The sequence below is a fragment of the Canis lupus genome, chromosome 9 (genome assembly GCF_048164855.1).
Source record: "Canis lupus baileyi chromosome 9, mCanLup2.hap1, whole genome shotgun sequence".
Lineage (NCBI taxonomy): Eukaryota > Metazoa > Chordata > Mammalia > Carnivora > Canidae > Canis > Canis lupus.
The window spans coordinates 50,811,746-50,827,928 of NC_132846.1; the positions used below are offsets into that span (position 1 = coordinate 50,811,746).

Below are 16,183 nucleotides of genomic sequence, written 5' to 3' on the forward strand. Positions count from 1 at the left end.
CCCTGTGAAATTGAAAGATGGGAACCCCTGGCTTAGAACCCCGAACCCAGAACTATAGGCTCTGCCGGGAACCCAGGGAAGGAAAGTGCAGACACGAGAACCCAGCCTTCCCACCTGCTGTCCTAGAAGGAGAGGCTTCCACAAGATGGGGCTCGGTCCATCCAGGATGCCCCCCTTCTGTGGAGCCCTGCTCCTCATGCTCTTCACAGGGCAGCGAATTCAAAGTCGCAGAGAGAGGGCTTTTGTTTCTTCACCCCTTTGGCCGGGTACCACGTGGAGCGCTGTCCTCACCCTCCCTGGATTCAGGGAGATGCCAGCTGCCCATCTGCAAAGAAAGGCCCCTCAGTCCCCTTGTGGCACCTGCACTTCAGGTCTGGGGTCCTCTTGAGACCGCCACCATCCCAGATACTCACGGGGGAGAAGCAAGAGGAGAAAAGCCCTAACCTCCTGGTGGCAAAGCCAAAGGGAACAAGAAAGGAAAATCTCAGACAGAATGGGAGTTTCATTTATGAAAGAGCATGCCTTCTGAATCCCCATTCTGGTCTTTTCCACCTGGAACATTTCAGATGAAGAGATCATGAGGAATGGAGACCCCAGTGATACATTACCTCAGAGAGCACCTTGAGGTTTAGGCACGGGGTAGGAGCAGCGGTTGGGACCGAGGCCTGCAGCCCTCTTAGATTCTCACCCTTGACTGCAGTGTCCCTTGAAGCCTACCTGGAACTTAGGGCCTACAAGGTGTTCTGGGGTGGGGTGGGTGGAGAGGTTTCTGTGGTTAATTTGTCAGGGTCCCAGAGAAACAGCAAATAGAATGAGTGTGTGTGTGTGTGTGTGTGTGTGTGTACATGTATATATAGAGAGAGCGAGAGGGAGATTTTTGAGGAATCCGCTCATGCTGACAAGTCCCAGGATCTGCAGGTGAGTCAGCTAGTCCAAAGGCCTAAACCCAGGAGAGCCAGTGGTATAGAGCCAGAGGCCAGCCGGCTTGAGACCCCAGAGGAGGTGGTGTTTCAGTTTGAATCCAAAGGCAGGAAAAAGCCAATGTCCCAACTGGAAGGGGGTCAGGCAGGAGAAATTCTCTCTTACTTGGGACAGAGTTGGCCTTTTTGTTCTGTGTAGGCTTTCAGCAGATGCAACAAGGCGCACCCCCATTTGGGAGGGCAGTCTGCTTCCTTCAAGTCTGTCTATTAATTAATTAATTTTTAAAAGAACTTATTTATTTATTCATGAGAGACACAGAGAGAGAGGCAGAGACATAGGCAGAGGGAGAAGCAGGCTCCCCATGGAGAGCCCGATGCGGGACTCCATCCTAGGACCCCAAGGATCATACCTCGAGCCAAAGGCAAACGCTCAACCACTGAGCCACCCAGGCATCCCCAAGTCTACCAATTTAAATGTTAGTGTCGGGAATCCCTGGGTGGCTCAATGTTTTGGTGCCTGCCTTTGGCCCAGGGCGTGACCCTGGAGTCCTGGGATCGAGTCCCACGTTGGGCACCCTGCGTGGAGCCTGCTTCTCCCTCTGCCTGTGTCTCTGCCTCTCTCCTCTGTGTCTTTCATGAATAAATAAATAAATAAATCTTAAAAAAAAATAAATGTTAGTGTCATCCAGAAACACCCTCACAGAAGTACCCAGAACAATGTTTGACTAAATATCTGAGCACCTCAGGGCCCAGTCAAGTTGACACATAAAATTAACCATCAGAGTGATCAAAGGAATTTGGGGGAATTATGTATACTAATAGCCCTGTCTTAGACCTTCCAGTGCGTTAGTGTCTTAAAAGGTTCTGAGAAGGTCTGCAGTAAGAAACTTATTTGACTTGCTCACCTAAGTGCTTTGCTTATCTATTTGGCAACAGTATTTTTTTTAATTTTTATTTTTTGTGGAGGGGATGTAGTAATGGGGCAAGATATCTGTGATAATCCCCTAGAACTGGATTCCATGGATAATATACTGGGTAACTGCCCTGGAGACATCAAGTGAGACACCACCAGTCCTCAGAGCTTCCTCTGTCGTAACCTCCATCCCTGCAAATACTTGATTTTGGCTTCTTGGACCTCTGTCGTACCTGATGTCTGGTGTGCCACACTGGCTGCCAAGAAGGTGGCCGGCCCATGATGGGGGCTCTCATGCACTTTGAAATTGCCGTGCCATGTCATGGTCTAACTGCCTGCAAAAGTAAAAGGACTCAAGAGAGAACTTTCTGAGAGTGCTTTTTTTTTTTTTTTTAAACAACTGATGATCAATTTATTAAAAAGGTTGATCTAAGCATCTGCGATGGTGACTTCAACCTTGACTCTAGGCTCCATACTGATGGAGGTAATCTGCTTAATAATCTCAGAAGGACTGTGCAGACCAATGAGTCGCTCGTGGATCCTCAACTGAAAAGGATCCCAAGTCTTAGAACCTTCACCACAAGGAGTCTTTCTCGTAGTGATTCTCAGAGTCTTGGTAGGCATCCGCACTGGTCCTTCCGCTTTGAGATTCTTTTCCTTCTAACCTCTGATCAAGTCAGCACAACCTTTTCCAAAGATTTTACGTTGCGGCTGGTTAGAGTAATTCTAATTCGGTGAATCGCCACCTCTGGTTCCACCGGTGTCTTCCCAGTGTCTTGAAGTGCCAAGGCTGCGGTGCAGCTTCCTGACCGACTTGTTCCTCAGCGAACAGCAGTGAGTCAGGAGCAGGAGCGGGGCGTCCTGGGCTCCACTCTGGCTGCCACCACGTCTTCCTCAAAGAGCCTTTCTGAGAGTTCTTAATTAGGGTGCTTTATTGGGTGCTCACTCAGGGCTGGAATGGTGCTAAGTGATTCATCTGCGTGATCTCATTTAATCTTTCCAACCACCCTTTGAACTAGGAACTGGTATTTCATTTTATAGAGAAAGAAATAGGCACAGAGAGTTTCTATGACTTTCTAGTAAGAGGGAAGGCAGGATTTGAACCCAGGCTCGGGTGCTTCAGTACCAGGCCCTTTATCGCTGCCAGACCCATTCCTGCTGTGCGGCAGGGGCCTCTTAGGAGCACAGGAAGCAGAGTCCTCACCAGGTACAGTCTGAAATCGAGCAGTTTATCTGAAAGCTCTTCATTGATAAGACCCCTTCTGATGGCAGAAGGGAAAATTAGAGATGTTAGGGAAAGGGTTCAGGAAGCACAATGCCAGCTGGGGAAGAGAGGCATGTGTTTGTAAAAGGTGTTCGTGTTTCAGAGGGCAAAGCGGAAGAACATTGGCTTAGGATGCCCTGGGCCGGCATCCCCTGGCTGGGGACAGACAGACAGACCCTGCTGAGCTCTGTGTTTCACTCCAGTGCCTGAAGGGCCCAGTCCCCCCACCGTCCCCCGAGGTGATCCAGGAGAGGGCCATGTGGGTGGAGGCCGTAACAGGCCGTAGGACTGTGCTGATTTGGAGCAGGACTTCTGGACTGGCGACTGGCATGACTTGGACAAGTCCGGGTGCTCTCAAATACCTGGCCTGACGCCTGCCCCAGTGAAGTTGCTGCGTCCTGTCTTGCATACAGGGGCTCCACGGGGGAAGAGTGGTGTGCGCATGCGTGTGGCTGGGTCTGTCTTCAGCAGCCAGTGCCCCTCAGGGCCCTCGCCCCTGCCACAGAAGCAGGTTCCCGGGCAGTGTGTCTGCAGATGTGTGGATGTGCCTGCACATCACACCTGCACACCACACCCGAGTGGATTCCTGCATGGCACGCTGCTGGCTCAGCGGTTTAGCGCCACCTTCAGCCCAGGGTGGGATCCTGGGGACCCGGGATGGGTCCGCCTCGGGCTCCCTGCGTGGAGCCTGCTTCTCCCTCTGCCTGTGTCTCTGCCTCTCTCTCTCTCTGTGTCTCTCATGAATAAATAAATAAAATCTTTAAAAAAGAAAAAAAAACTATTAAAATGAGATTACACTGTAATACAATGTAGCCTAATATAATACAGTGTAATATGATCTCCTTGTTCATCATCTCATCATTTATCGCTCCCGCTAAAATAAAAGCTGGCTGAGGTCATAGACCTTATTTTTAAAGCCACACAATGTCCCCAACATCCCCATACCCAATGAGTGACTTGGGGTGATCTTTTCTTAAGTGCCCTGAAATTTACACCTGTATATAAACTGCTCTCCTCGGTGGAGCCCCTCTGGGAACTGCCCCTAGCTACCCCACTAACCCTAACCCTCCATCCCTTCCCCCTCCTCCCCCTTCTCCCTACCTCCTCCCGCCTTGCCTCCCCCCTTCCCTTGGTCTCCCTCCTCTCGTAGCATTCCCTTCTACCCTCCCCTCCCTCCCTTTCTCCTCCTCCCCTCCCTTCTCCCTTTACCCCCTTCCTCTTCCCCTAGTTCCCCCTTCCTTTCCCTATCCCCTCCCCTCTTTTCCAAACCTCCCCTCCCTCCTCCTTCCCCTGCCCTCTTAGTATCCCCTCTACACCCTGGTGCTCAGAGGCATCCCTGGGTCCAGCCCAGCCTCTTGACTCTGCTTAATGATGATTTTGACTATTTTTTTTCCCTAAGAGACAGGAAGTCATTTGGAACCAAGCAGATGAGCTTGTTTGTTGGCCTAGTTGGTAACCAACCCAGAGATGATAAATGAAGTGTAGGAATCAGACTAATATTTTTTTAGGATTATTATCATTATTTTTTTTTTAGCTAGGCCCAGTGCCGGGAGAGTGGGGAGGACTACCTCCTACACTTCCTCGTGAGGTACTGTGAGAACTTCGCCTCGGACAGCAGTTCATGGGCACGATCACAAGAGGGTAGAATGTGCTGGGTAGTCTCTTCCAGTGAGCCTGAGGAGGGACAGAGCCTCTGCAAACCAGAGAGGGACATGGACAAAGCCTGGAGTCATCAGGTGCCTGCTATGGTCGGGTTGGCAAGCCACCCTTGGGATGGGGCTCTTCTCCTGGGCCATGCCTCCTCCAGCTTCACAGTGTCACGGTGGGACCATGGCAGGGACCACCCCCTCACACTATGAGCTCCCCTCTCCTGGGCTCAAGCCCAGCCCTGCCCTTGGCTGGGCATCTTACTCTATTCTGTGCCTGTTGTCTGCCTGGGAGAGCAGCTGCCCTGGAGTGTGCTGGCCTCTCCTGGGGCTGTGGGTGGGATAGAGGGAGCTGGCCGTGCTTTTCCCAGGTGTGGAGGTGGAACAGGATAGAATGACTGTGCCCTGCCTCCTGGTCTACACATTGCCATCCAGGCCCCTTGTTCTGTCCATGGTGCTGGCCCTTGGGCCCTGTTGCAGCTTCCTGCCCAAGCCCCAGGAGAGCTGAGACTCCTTTAGAGCCATCGACCCTGCTGAGGCCTCGTGGTTTAGCAGGGATCCACGCACACTCCCAGCCAAGGCTGCCCTAAGATCCTTACAAATCCATAGCACGACATACATAAAAGTTCTCGTTAATAGAATTTTTATTGCAAAAATTATTTGGAAGGATTAAAAATTAATTTGGAATATTTTGGATGCCATAACTCATTGAATTTAAAATAGGTTCTCATTTCTTGGAAATCATCGAGCCAACTTATTAAGATAATCTCACCTACCAATTCTTGTCAGATGTGACAAAATGTTATGACTAGATCATTAATAAAGCAAGTTGACATCATGGTATGCTTTGTGGACATTTAACTAAACATTAACTTTTTTTTTATTTTGCATTTTTTTCCTCTACATATTTGAGAATTAATACTTTTTTTGCATATTTCATACATGTGAGGGTATTTTTTTTTAATTCACTGGCCAGAGGCTCTGTGTATATAGAGCTGAATGGACACACCAACTCTGTTCATCTCCCCTGCGGGAAGGAGCTGGGGATAGAGGTGGAGGAGAAGGAGATGTTGGCTGGGGAAGTCAAGGGTCTCTGAGAACTGGTTGGGGTGGTGCATGGGGCTGGGACTAGGAGTCGGAGCTAGGTTCTGGACTCTGCTCTGATATTTAGTTAACTTAATCTAAAAGGGTTTTTGAACCTTGTACTGTTGCCTGGGGTGCCTCCACAGATTCATTCAGCCCCCTCCCTCACTATATTCAAGACTCTCCTCAAGGGGCTCCAACCTTCTGTAACACTTGATGTAGTGTAAAGCAATTAATACTAAAGATGAATAAAGACAATGGGGTAGGGAGTGTCCTCTGTCATGGATTAGTTTGTTTACTTGCAGGTGGTCTGTCTGGATCCTCTTCCTGGGGGCAGGGATTGTGTTTTGTTTGCAGCAGCATCTCCAGCACCTAGAACAGTGTCTGGCATCCAACCTCATACGATAAAGAACTTGGCTCCATGCATGAGTGCGTGAATGAATCTTTGCCCCACTGCCTCTCCCGTGGCTGTTGGGGGAATCAGGCAAGAGGAGGCACACTGTGCAAATGAGAAACTAATGTGGCAGTGGCCCCAGGAGTCAGAACATGTTTTCTGTTAGCAAAGGGCTGTCTAGGTGGCTCACAGAACACCACGGTTCTCAAACTTTCATCTGGGTGACAGTCACTTGGAAAGCATGTTAAAGTACAGATGGAAGCCTCGTGCCCAGAGATTCTGATTCTTTGGGTTTGGGGCAGAGCCTGGGTAATCTGAACTGCACACACCCTCTGGGCAGAACTGGTGCTGCTGGTCACCAGACTGCACTGGAAGAAGCCCTCATGGAGAACTAGCTGGAAATTTGGCTTCATTTTGCAGATAAAGACACGATGGGGACGGGGAGGGGGGGCACCTGGAGCATGTGGGTGCCTCCAAGAGGGCACAGGTACTGGGTTACTGCCTGGTGATCCTGGAATGGAGCACAGAGGTGCTGACATTGGAGACAGAGCAGCCCAAAGCTAGTGAGCTGTATGCGTGAAGGCAGCCACTTGCTGCTTCCCCAAAGCAGAAACATTCCTCCCAGCTTGATCTGCTTGTGCCAAGTGGCCTGAGAATTTCTCTGGTGCAGCCCTGGGGTGGTCCCTATTGACGCTGGACCGCAGGTCCTGGCTACCCAGGCCTCTGACAGGCACCAAGCAGTACACAGCAGACAGGTCACATGTGCACCAGCAACCTGTGGAAGACAGGGAATAAGGCTGTGGAGACCCGTGAGTCACCAGGCAGATCTGAGGGGCCATCAGGCCTTGGCCCAGAAAGGGTGCAAAAAAAACAGGCTCGTAATTGCTTCTGGTCATCTGGCCCTAACCACAGATTCATTCCACAAAGACGTATTAGGCATTTTCTGTGAGGACACAGAGATGAGTCAGGTGGCCCCCATCCTCAAGGACCTTAACTAGACAAAATGAGCCCCAAGGCACAAGATGTACATAGAGCGACAAGCAGCCCCCAAATAGACAGTAGGCCCTCTGTAAATCTCTGTTGAGCGAGCGAGGTGCTGGGAGAGCATGGAGGAGAGAATGAGAAACACACCAGGGGAGGAGTCTTCGGGAAGGAAAAAGGAAAAGGCATTCCACATAAAAGGTGTGAAAGTGAGGAGGGCACTTGATGGGATAAGCACTGGGTGTTCATGTTGGCAAATTATTTTTTTATTTAAAATAGAAAAACAGGGATCCCTGGGTGGCGCAGCAGTTTGGCGCCTGCCTTTGGCCCGGGGCGCGATCCTGGAGACCCGGGATCGAATCTCACATCGGGCTCCCGGCGCGTGGAGCCTGCTCCTCCCTCTGCCTGTGTCTCTGCCTCTCTGTCTCTCTCTGTGTGACTATCATGAATAAATAAATAAAATCTAAAAAAAAAAAAAGAATATTCTAAAATAGAAAAACAGAAAGTCATAAAATATTTGAGGAGTGAGAAGGAATTGGATGGGAGTGGCAGTGTAGAGAAGTAAAGGATACCTTTCATTGAGCAGTTAGTGCCAACCAGGTGATGGTAAGCTTTTTACACACATCTTCTCTTTAATCCTTTGAGATGGGTCCTGTTGCCACCACTCCCATTTTGCAGTGGCATAGCCTGAGGCCCAGAGACTAAATGGATGCCCCAGGCCATTGCAGGTGAATGTGGCAGGGTCAGGTTTAACCCTATCACTTAACCAACAACGTGAGCCTCCGTTTCTTCATCTGTAAAATGAAAAACTTGAGCTTCTCTGGTAGATTTTTTGGAGAGATTAGGAAAATTAGGGCTTGAATGCACATGGAAAAATCTATAAAAGGGTCATAGGGTTCACTAAAAACCTAGTAACAGTGGTTGCCTTTGGGGAGGCTGTCTAGGGAACCAAAGATGAGGGGAGAAAGAATAACACTAGTCTCTGGGTCACTTATTGGGTCTCGAGTGTGGAAAGGTGAAGTGAGTTGGAACCTTAGGGGAAAGTGTTAGGAGGGCAGGGGGTTGGGTTTGAAAGGAGGAAGTCGTTGAGGCTGCTGTTCGCGGAGTAGGAATGGCATCTGTCTGTAGTGCGCCCCCAGCCCTCTCTCCCTTTGAGGGGAAGGACACTCTGGCGACAAGCTTCCTCCTTCCTACAGTCTGTACATTTTATCTCTGCAGACTTCTTGCAGACTTGGTTTAAAGATCTCAGCTCAATACCATTAGTGTATATCTGCAGAGGGCCCTTTGTAAAATTGATTAGAAAGTGGGCTTTTGCATGTGGGGTGGGGGGTGGGGGTGGGACCTAATCGGATTTGAGCACTAGATGGTATCTAATTCCCCCGCATCTAGCAACTGGCTGGGGGGACCTCCCTGGGAGCCAGGGCCCCTAATTTGGTTTGCGAATACATTAGCCAAACAAGCTACGGGGCTCCTTTGGGAAGAGGGTTTTTGGGGGATGGGGCAGGAAGCCCTTGGAAGGCTGAGCTAATGAAGAAGGGGGTCTCTCTGTGTAGGTCCTGGATGTTCACTGTACCTGTGATTCCTAAGGGTATGCATTTCTGAGGGGTTTGCCCAGTTGGGGAGAATGAAGCAAACTTCTACGGGGACTTGGTATGGTATTGCCTGCCACTTGTTGAGCCCCTATGTATCTATGTATGTATATTTTTTCATTTTTTAAAAAAGTAATATTCACATGTGTAATAAAAAAAGTCGAACAGTATGGGGATATAGGCAGTGACTGGTGTGTTACTCTTTCTTCCCTAAACCTTGGTTCCCTATAATTTCCCCAAAGTAACCACTGTTACCTAATTTTCTGCCTATCTTGTATCTTTTATGCAGGGTTTCCATTTACATGCATAGTTTTCTTAATCCCTCCCAGAAACCTGCAAGGAAACCCTAAGTGTCCCATTTTACAGATGGAGAAATTGAGGCTAAGACTGATTAAATGCCAGTTGATGGGTGGGAGGGCCAGGACCTAAAATGTCAGTGATCTGGCTTTAAATCCAAACAGAAGGGGCTGCTCAAAGCTAACTATGAAGTACTTAGATCTTTACTTCTCTAACCCTCACCTTGGGTTCACTCGTGCTGTCACTTTGTCCACTTGTACCCAAGCATCCTCAAAACAAAAGGGAAACTTCCGAGGGCATCTAGGTTATTTACAGCCTCCTTCAATTTGACAGCCCTTCAAGAGAGTGAGCTGCTTGCCTGCTTTATTTAGTGGGATCTTGCAGCCAGGCTCTTTCTGCCCACTTCCCTACCAGGCACTTGTTGTGTGTGTGTGTGTGTGTGGCGCGCACATGTGCCAGTGGTAGTGTATGCTGCAAAGTAAGTGTAGCATTGGATCCTAGAGTCAGTGTCCAGCTTTGTAACTACCAACCTCATAAGGTTCTTGGGAGGTCTGAATGATATAATGGCATGGTACTTGGTATAATGATATATTAACAATTATTAGTAGGGGCACCTGGGTGGCTCAGTGGTTGAGTCTGCCTTTGGCTCAGGTCGTGATCCTGGTGTCCTGGGATCTAGTCCTGCATCGGGCTCCCTGCGAGGAGCCTGCTTCTGCCTCTGCCCTATGTCTCTGCCTCTCTCTGTGTCTCTCATGAATAAATAAATAAATCTTTAAAAAAACAAAACAAAAACAAACTCAATTATTAGTATTGCTAGCTAGATAACTTTTAACCCATTACTCATCCATTCTGTGCAAGTTACAATAGCAAGGGTATAAGAACAGTATATATAAAAAAATAAGAACAGTATATCGTTCTTATTATATGTTATTTAATATCTGATATTACTTAAAATAGCATTGTTTTAAATAAAATTAGTGTAAAAAATAAATAAATAAAATTAGTGTGATGCCATGCATACAGGAGATGCCTGGTTAATGTGATTTCCCGTTTTTCTTCCCTTCCCTTCACCAGCTTTAAATCAAGATCTTGGTTCTCTTTTATCCCTATTCTGAATCTAATTTCTGTAAAGTGAACCAGCTTCATTTCCCTGCTCAGCACTTTCCTGAGCACCTGCTATTCACTTGGTACTCTGTACTGGGGCACAACGGCGAATACGGGCCGTGGACCCTGCCAGCAAGAGGCTAATAATCAGATAGGGAGACTGACCCAGAACAGGGGAATCAATTGTAGTGTGAGCTGTCTGGGGGGTGGGAGAGTGGGGAGTGCAGGTGGGATAAAGGGACAGACTTACGGACTTCAGGCTCCCCAATACCTCCATTTCCCCTCCTGAGAAGTGGAGCTACCTCCCTCTCTTGCTTCTTGGTATTTGGAAGATGTGGAACAACCTGACTCATGTGGTTTCAAGCCCCCCTCTTCTTCCCATCACCTCTCCCCCACGCCAGGTACTCCATTCCCCACCTGCCACGTCTGCTGGAAACATGGGGCTGAGGTTCATGTGCAGGGCTGCAGGAGTGCATGGGCTGCCAGCCTGAGGCCTTCCATCCCCACTTCTCCTTTTGGTGGCTCCTACCCACGAATATAGCATGCCCCACGGGCTCCTGACGACCCTCCGCCCCTCCCCTACAAGCTGTACCTCCAGCACCTCCGTATCCCAACCCCAACCTCTCCCCACAAGGAGGTTCTGTAGGGACCAGAACACCTGAGCCCCAGTGCTGTGCGGTAAAAGCCAGAATTATGTAACAGCTGGATTACCAGCGATTATTAGCTTTGCTTAAAGATTTTCCCTTTACACAAGGATCAGCTGCGGGGTTCCTTTAAAGAGCTAGCTTTGCTAATGCATTTGCACTGCGAAGAAAGGGTGCGTGGGGGGAGAGGAGGGACCCGACTCTGGAGCAGAAGGTCCGAGTTCTCAGCCATCTGCGTGATGGGCACTTTACCTCTTGGAGGTCTCCCTGGAGAAGGGGGGGGCTGCCCTGCCCAGCCTGGGTGGGGGCGGGGGGACGCCGAGCGGTGCGCAGCCCCGCGGCTCCAGGGGGGCCGCTCCAACCGGGGCGACCCGCACCGCCCGGGGTGGGGTGCGACGCCGCCAGCTCCGCAGACGCTCCCAGCGGAGGCTCCAGGCCCACACCCCTTAATTTAGCACCCAGGGATTTGGGGGGACCTGGCCCCTGCCCACCTCTCCCCACCCCCCATGGCTCTCTGGCTCTGCGCTCACCTGCGGCTTTCCTGGCCCCGCCCCCTGCCACACCCCTCCGGCCCCCGCGCACCTGGTACATCTTCCTGGATGTGTCCCCCCAGCTTCCCACCCTGGGACTTGCCCGGTGCTGGCCCAGCGATGCCTGGAAGGTTATTCCACACCTGCTCCCCTACAGGCCAGGCTGACACCTTCCTTGTCCTATAAAACAGCTTCGATGGCTCCTCCTCCAGGAAGCCTTCCTTGACCCTCTTCCCCTCAGCAAACGTGTGGTAAAGGAAATTAAATAAATAAATGAGTCGTAACTACTACTACTATGGGGTAAATGAGGGAGGAGACCTGGCTGGCTAGATAGAGCGTGTGACTCTTGATCTCAAGGTCATGGGTTCGAGCTCCATGTTGGGAGGAAGAGATTATGTAAAAAAATTAAATATAATTTAATTATATTTAATATAAATGTGCTTCATCCTCAGGGACATGAAGCCTCTCTCCTGCCCACCCCAGGAAGCATACAGCTTGTCCTTCAGGGCAAAACTCTGGTGTTAGACAACAGAACTCCGGATAAATCCTGGCTCTACCCCAGCCGTGTGACCAAATGCCTTTGCCCCTCAGATTTCCCATCTGTGAAATGGGATCGTAGCAGTTCTGACCCCTTAGGGTTGCTGCAAAGAGGAAGCAAGTCACTATGTGTGCTGCACTTAGAATAATAGTGCCTGGATGTAGCTCCGAGTTTGACGGTGGATTTTAGTATCAGGCCCTCGAATCAGAATTCCAAATTCTGGAACCTCGCTGGATCCCTCTGGGTCCTCCCCCGGCCCCCAGCATCCCCAGGTTGCTGAGCTTGTTGTTTCTCTGACTTTTTCCTCACTCCAGTGAACTTTCTCACTTCCCTACCCACCCCAACCAGTCAGCACAGAAATAATCCAATTTAACTTGATTATTAGTCATTATTTTCTGCTGCTGTTTTTGTTTATTACTTTTTTTTTCTAAACCATTCTAGATTTAATTGAGTTGATTGATTAGCACAATCACCGACTAGAAGGAGATACTCTGTAACCCTCTCCTCCCCCAGCCCATCTGTCCCTTAGAGGAGACCAGGGCTGAATGCTGGGGTCTGGGGTTCAGCCCTCCTCGGGGCTCCTACCCAGACTTGCAGTGGTGTAATTGGTGGGCTGGGAGCCAAGCACCTGACCTTGTCCGTCCAAGTGACCTGGGGCCCAGTCCTTACCTCTCTGAGCCTGAAGTTCTTCATCTATAAAAAGGGGATTGAACTAAAACGGGCCTCTGATCCCTTCCTACCCTCATATTCTATGAAAACTCTCCATCTGAGATCCCTACTCATCCCCAGTCTGTGAATCATTCCTTCATGTATCCAGCATCGCTGAGAGCTTGCCCTGTACCCAGCCCTTAGGCAGGTGTCGTGGGATCCAGATGTGAGCAAGGTGAGGCTCCTGCCATCTAAGAACTGAGTGGCAGGGGAAGCCCAACAAGCAGGAAGTTTAGTGTTTATAACTGTGTCCTAAGATAAACAGGGTTTGAGAAGGGAGCCCTAAATCTAGAGAGCTGTAGAGGGGGTGACCTATGGGTTCAGTTCAAAAGAGAAACAAATGATAGAAAACAAAACTGAACAGACCGGTGGGGGGAAGGGACCTTTAATGGAAGCCCCCACCTCTACCCCACTGTGTGCCAGGTACTGTCCTAAGACGTTCCTCTCCTTTTCTCCTTAATCCTCACGCCAGCCCTCTGAATAAGGGAATGCCATAGCAGTTTTACAGATGAAACACCTGAAGCTCAGAGATGCTAAGTTCCTCACCTGAAGTCACACAGTGAGTGGGAGAAGTAGACATCGAAATGAGTCTGAACAACATCAAAGAGTGTCCTCTTCGTACAGTTTCACACCATGTTATAATATGCAATATTTTGAGAAAAGTTTTAAAAAAGTTCAGCTGATTTCCCCAAATTGCACTTCTCTTTTCGTTTTTGCACACTCTTTTCCATGTATACCCTTTATATATTGTGTATATGTGTAGCTGGTGCAAAGGCCCTGGGGTAGTAACGCCCTTGGAGTACTTGGGGAAGAGAAAGAGGCCTATGTGGCTGGAACAAGGGGAGAAGAGGGGAAAGTGATGTTGGAAAGACAGCCAGGGCTAGCGCCCCTGGGGCTTTGCAGACCAGAGTTGGGACTAGATTCTATTCTCAAAGTGTTCTTCCATTGTCTTCCAATTCCTCTGGTATCAACACCTCGGCAGTTCACCCCCAGTGGATATGGCATTATTCACCAACGTTGAGACTGTTTCCAGTGGTGTTTGCATGTGTGTGCATGTGTGTACACATGTGTCTGTGTGTGTTTGAAGTAAATACTAGAGGCTACACTTCAAGCATGTGACTTTTTATGTCTGATGAACAATCTCAGTCTAAATCAGTAGGAATGAGGTAAGGGGTTCAGTGTTTGATCATCTGTATGACTCTAGGCCGATAGGGCCACACCGTGACCTCTGATGGAGCGAGGACAAGGTGTTCTAGGCAGTGGACTCATGTGCACAGAGGGACAGAGCTAAGGAAGAGCAAGCCTCAGTTCAGAGACTTCTGGCTGAGAAGGAGGCACCTAGGGGGTCAGAATGTAAATAAATGCCTCCTGCAAACAGGTCAGCACGCATGGTTTTTTCACCTTCTTTTCAAAAGGCAAAGGGGGAGCTTTTTGGTTTTTTTTTCCAATTTTTAAAAGCTTTTTATTGGAGTAGTTTTGCATTTACAGAATAACCACAGGGTTGGCACAGTGAGTCCCTGTGCACACCTGTGCGATTTTCCCTCTCACCGATCGCTTCTGTGACCGTGGTGCATTTGCCACAATGGAGAGACCTGACATTGGTACATTGCTATCCTCTAAACTCTGTGCTGGGGGATCCCTGGGTGACTTGGCGGTTTGGCGCCTGCCTTTGGCCCAGGGCGCGATCCTGGAGTCCCGGGATCGAGTCCCGCATCGGGCTCCCAGCATGGAGCCTGCTTCTCTGCCTGTGTCTCTGCCTCTCTCTCTATCATGAATAAATAAATAAATCTTAAAAAAAAAACAAAACAAAACTCTGTGCTGGATCCAGATTTGATTCCCGTTCCCACTGCTGTCCTTCTCGATCTTCCAGGATCCAGCCCACAATCCTGCACTGTTCTGGGTTGTCCTGCGTCTTTAATCTCCTCTGGTTTGTGACAGTTTCTCAGACCTTCCTTAGTTTCCGTGACCTTGACAGTTGGGATGCATGCTGGTCAGGTATTCTGCTTTTGCATTTTTAAACTCTGTTTCCTTTTGGAATCCTGCTTTTGAGAAGCCATGAGATGGGGAGATCTAGCTCAGAACCTAGGAGTCCGAGGGGCCTGGGATCAGTCCCTGACCCCGGCCCATGAAACAACATTTCACAAGGAAACCTACCCTTACAGTGGGGGGTAAGAATATTTACCTCCCAGGGGCCCCCCCGAAGGTCAACTGGGTAGCCAAGTAAGTACTCATCAACTGGGTTTCAGTTCCAGTTTCATGCGTGGGTGGGCGCCTGGTGGCACTGATTATCCCAGAGACCTTGTTCACCTCCTCTCCAGGAGCCAGTTGTGAAAGGCCACAGGGTGTGACAACTTTGCAGGAGGCCGACACTTTGCAAAGCTTTTGAAAATGACATTCTTAATTTGATCCTTCTAATAACTCCATGAGGCTGCAAGGATGGGTTTTCCCTGCTCTGGAGATGCAGAAACCGAGGCTCAGAAAAGGTCATCAGGAACCTGCTGAAGGTCATGGAGGAAGGAAGGGACAGAGCAGAGACTTGAACGTGGACTGGGGCGGGCCCAGGTGTCGTGCTCCTCCCAGCCTGGCCTGGCTGCGCTGGCCGGGCCGGCACCTGTCGGGTGCATGTGTCGGGTGCATGTGTGAGCAGTAGCCCTGCTCTTCTGATCCTGGGCTGGAGGGGTTCTGTCGTGGGGGCCGGAGGACTGGAGTTTGGCTAGGCAGACGCATCAGGGCGGGAGACTGGAGAGTTATGGATTCCCAGTCTTTACCTGTCATATTGATCTCAGGCCATTGTATTATAGGCAGTGTTTCATTTTGTAATGTGGATTTTTTTTTCTTTAGGTGATTTCATTTTTAACCCTTAAGTTACCTGTGAAACAGGCATCCAGCTTCCCAGGTAAATCTCAGGACCAAGTGTTCCTCTTTCTTCTACAGGGCCCACTGTGTCACCTCCTGTGTCATGTGTCTTCAGGCCTCTCTGGCAGATGGCTAAGGCTGTCTCCATTTTTCTGAAAGGGAAATAGAATGACTGAGACCAGAGAAGGCAAGTAACTATCTCAAGGACACACAGTCTTGGAGCTGGGGCACAAGCCAGACCAGTCGTTAGGCTTTTTCTACCAGACGTAGTAAGAACTCAGGAGACCCTTGTGCTGTTTGTTTAAAAACAAAAGCAAAACAAAAAAAATCCAGAAATGTAAACTATAAAAATGCAGTTCTGCCCTTTTGTGTGTGTGTGTGTGTGTGTGTGTGTGTGTGATAAGGAAAAAAAAATATAAACAGTTTTGGCATCTAGACCAAAAAGCCAAAATTTATCCTTAATTCTATCAAGGCATGGAAAGGTTGGAAGGGTGGGTAGTCCTTTCCAGAAGGGGCTCCTGGGGCCTATAGCTGCCATTCCCTTGATATGGGGGGTTCTTATTCCATCTACATTGAACTTTCTATATTCAGGGCTCACAGGCCACCCCCCTCCCCCACCCCCCGACCTGCCCCATAGGTCTGCACACAGATGATGTGGCCCTGGGAATTCTTCTAGTTCTAGGTGACATCGTTTCTGCTGATCCTCCATCATCGGC

The 16,183-nt window shown here is 49.5% G+C and overlaps 1 protein-coding gene and 1 pseudogene across 2 annotated transcripts in view; one reads left to right on the plus strand and one right to left on the minus strand.

Annotated features, from left to right (window-relative positions):
• ESRRB (estrogen related receptor beta) overlaps positions 1-16,183 on the plus strand; it is a 114,558-nt gene that overhangs the window by 28,424 nt on the left and 69,951 nt on the right. The window lies entirely within an intron of this gene.
• LOC140640620 (small ribosomal subunit protein uS10-like) lies at positions 2,263-3,428 on the minus strand (annotated as a pseudogene).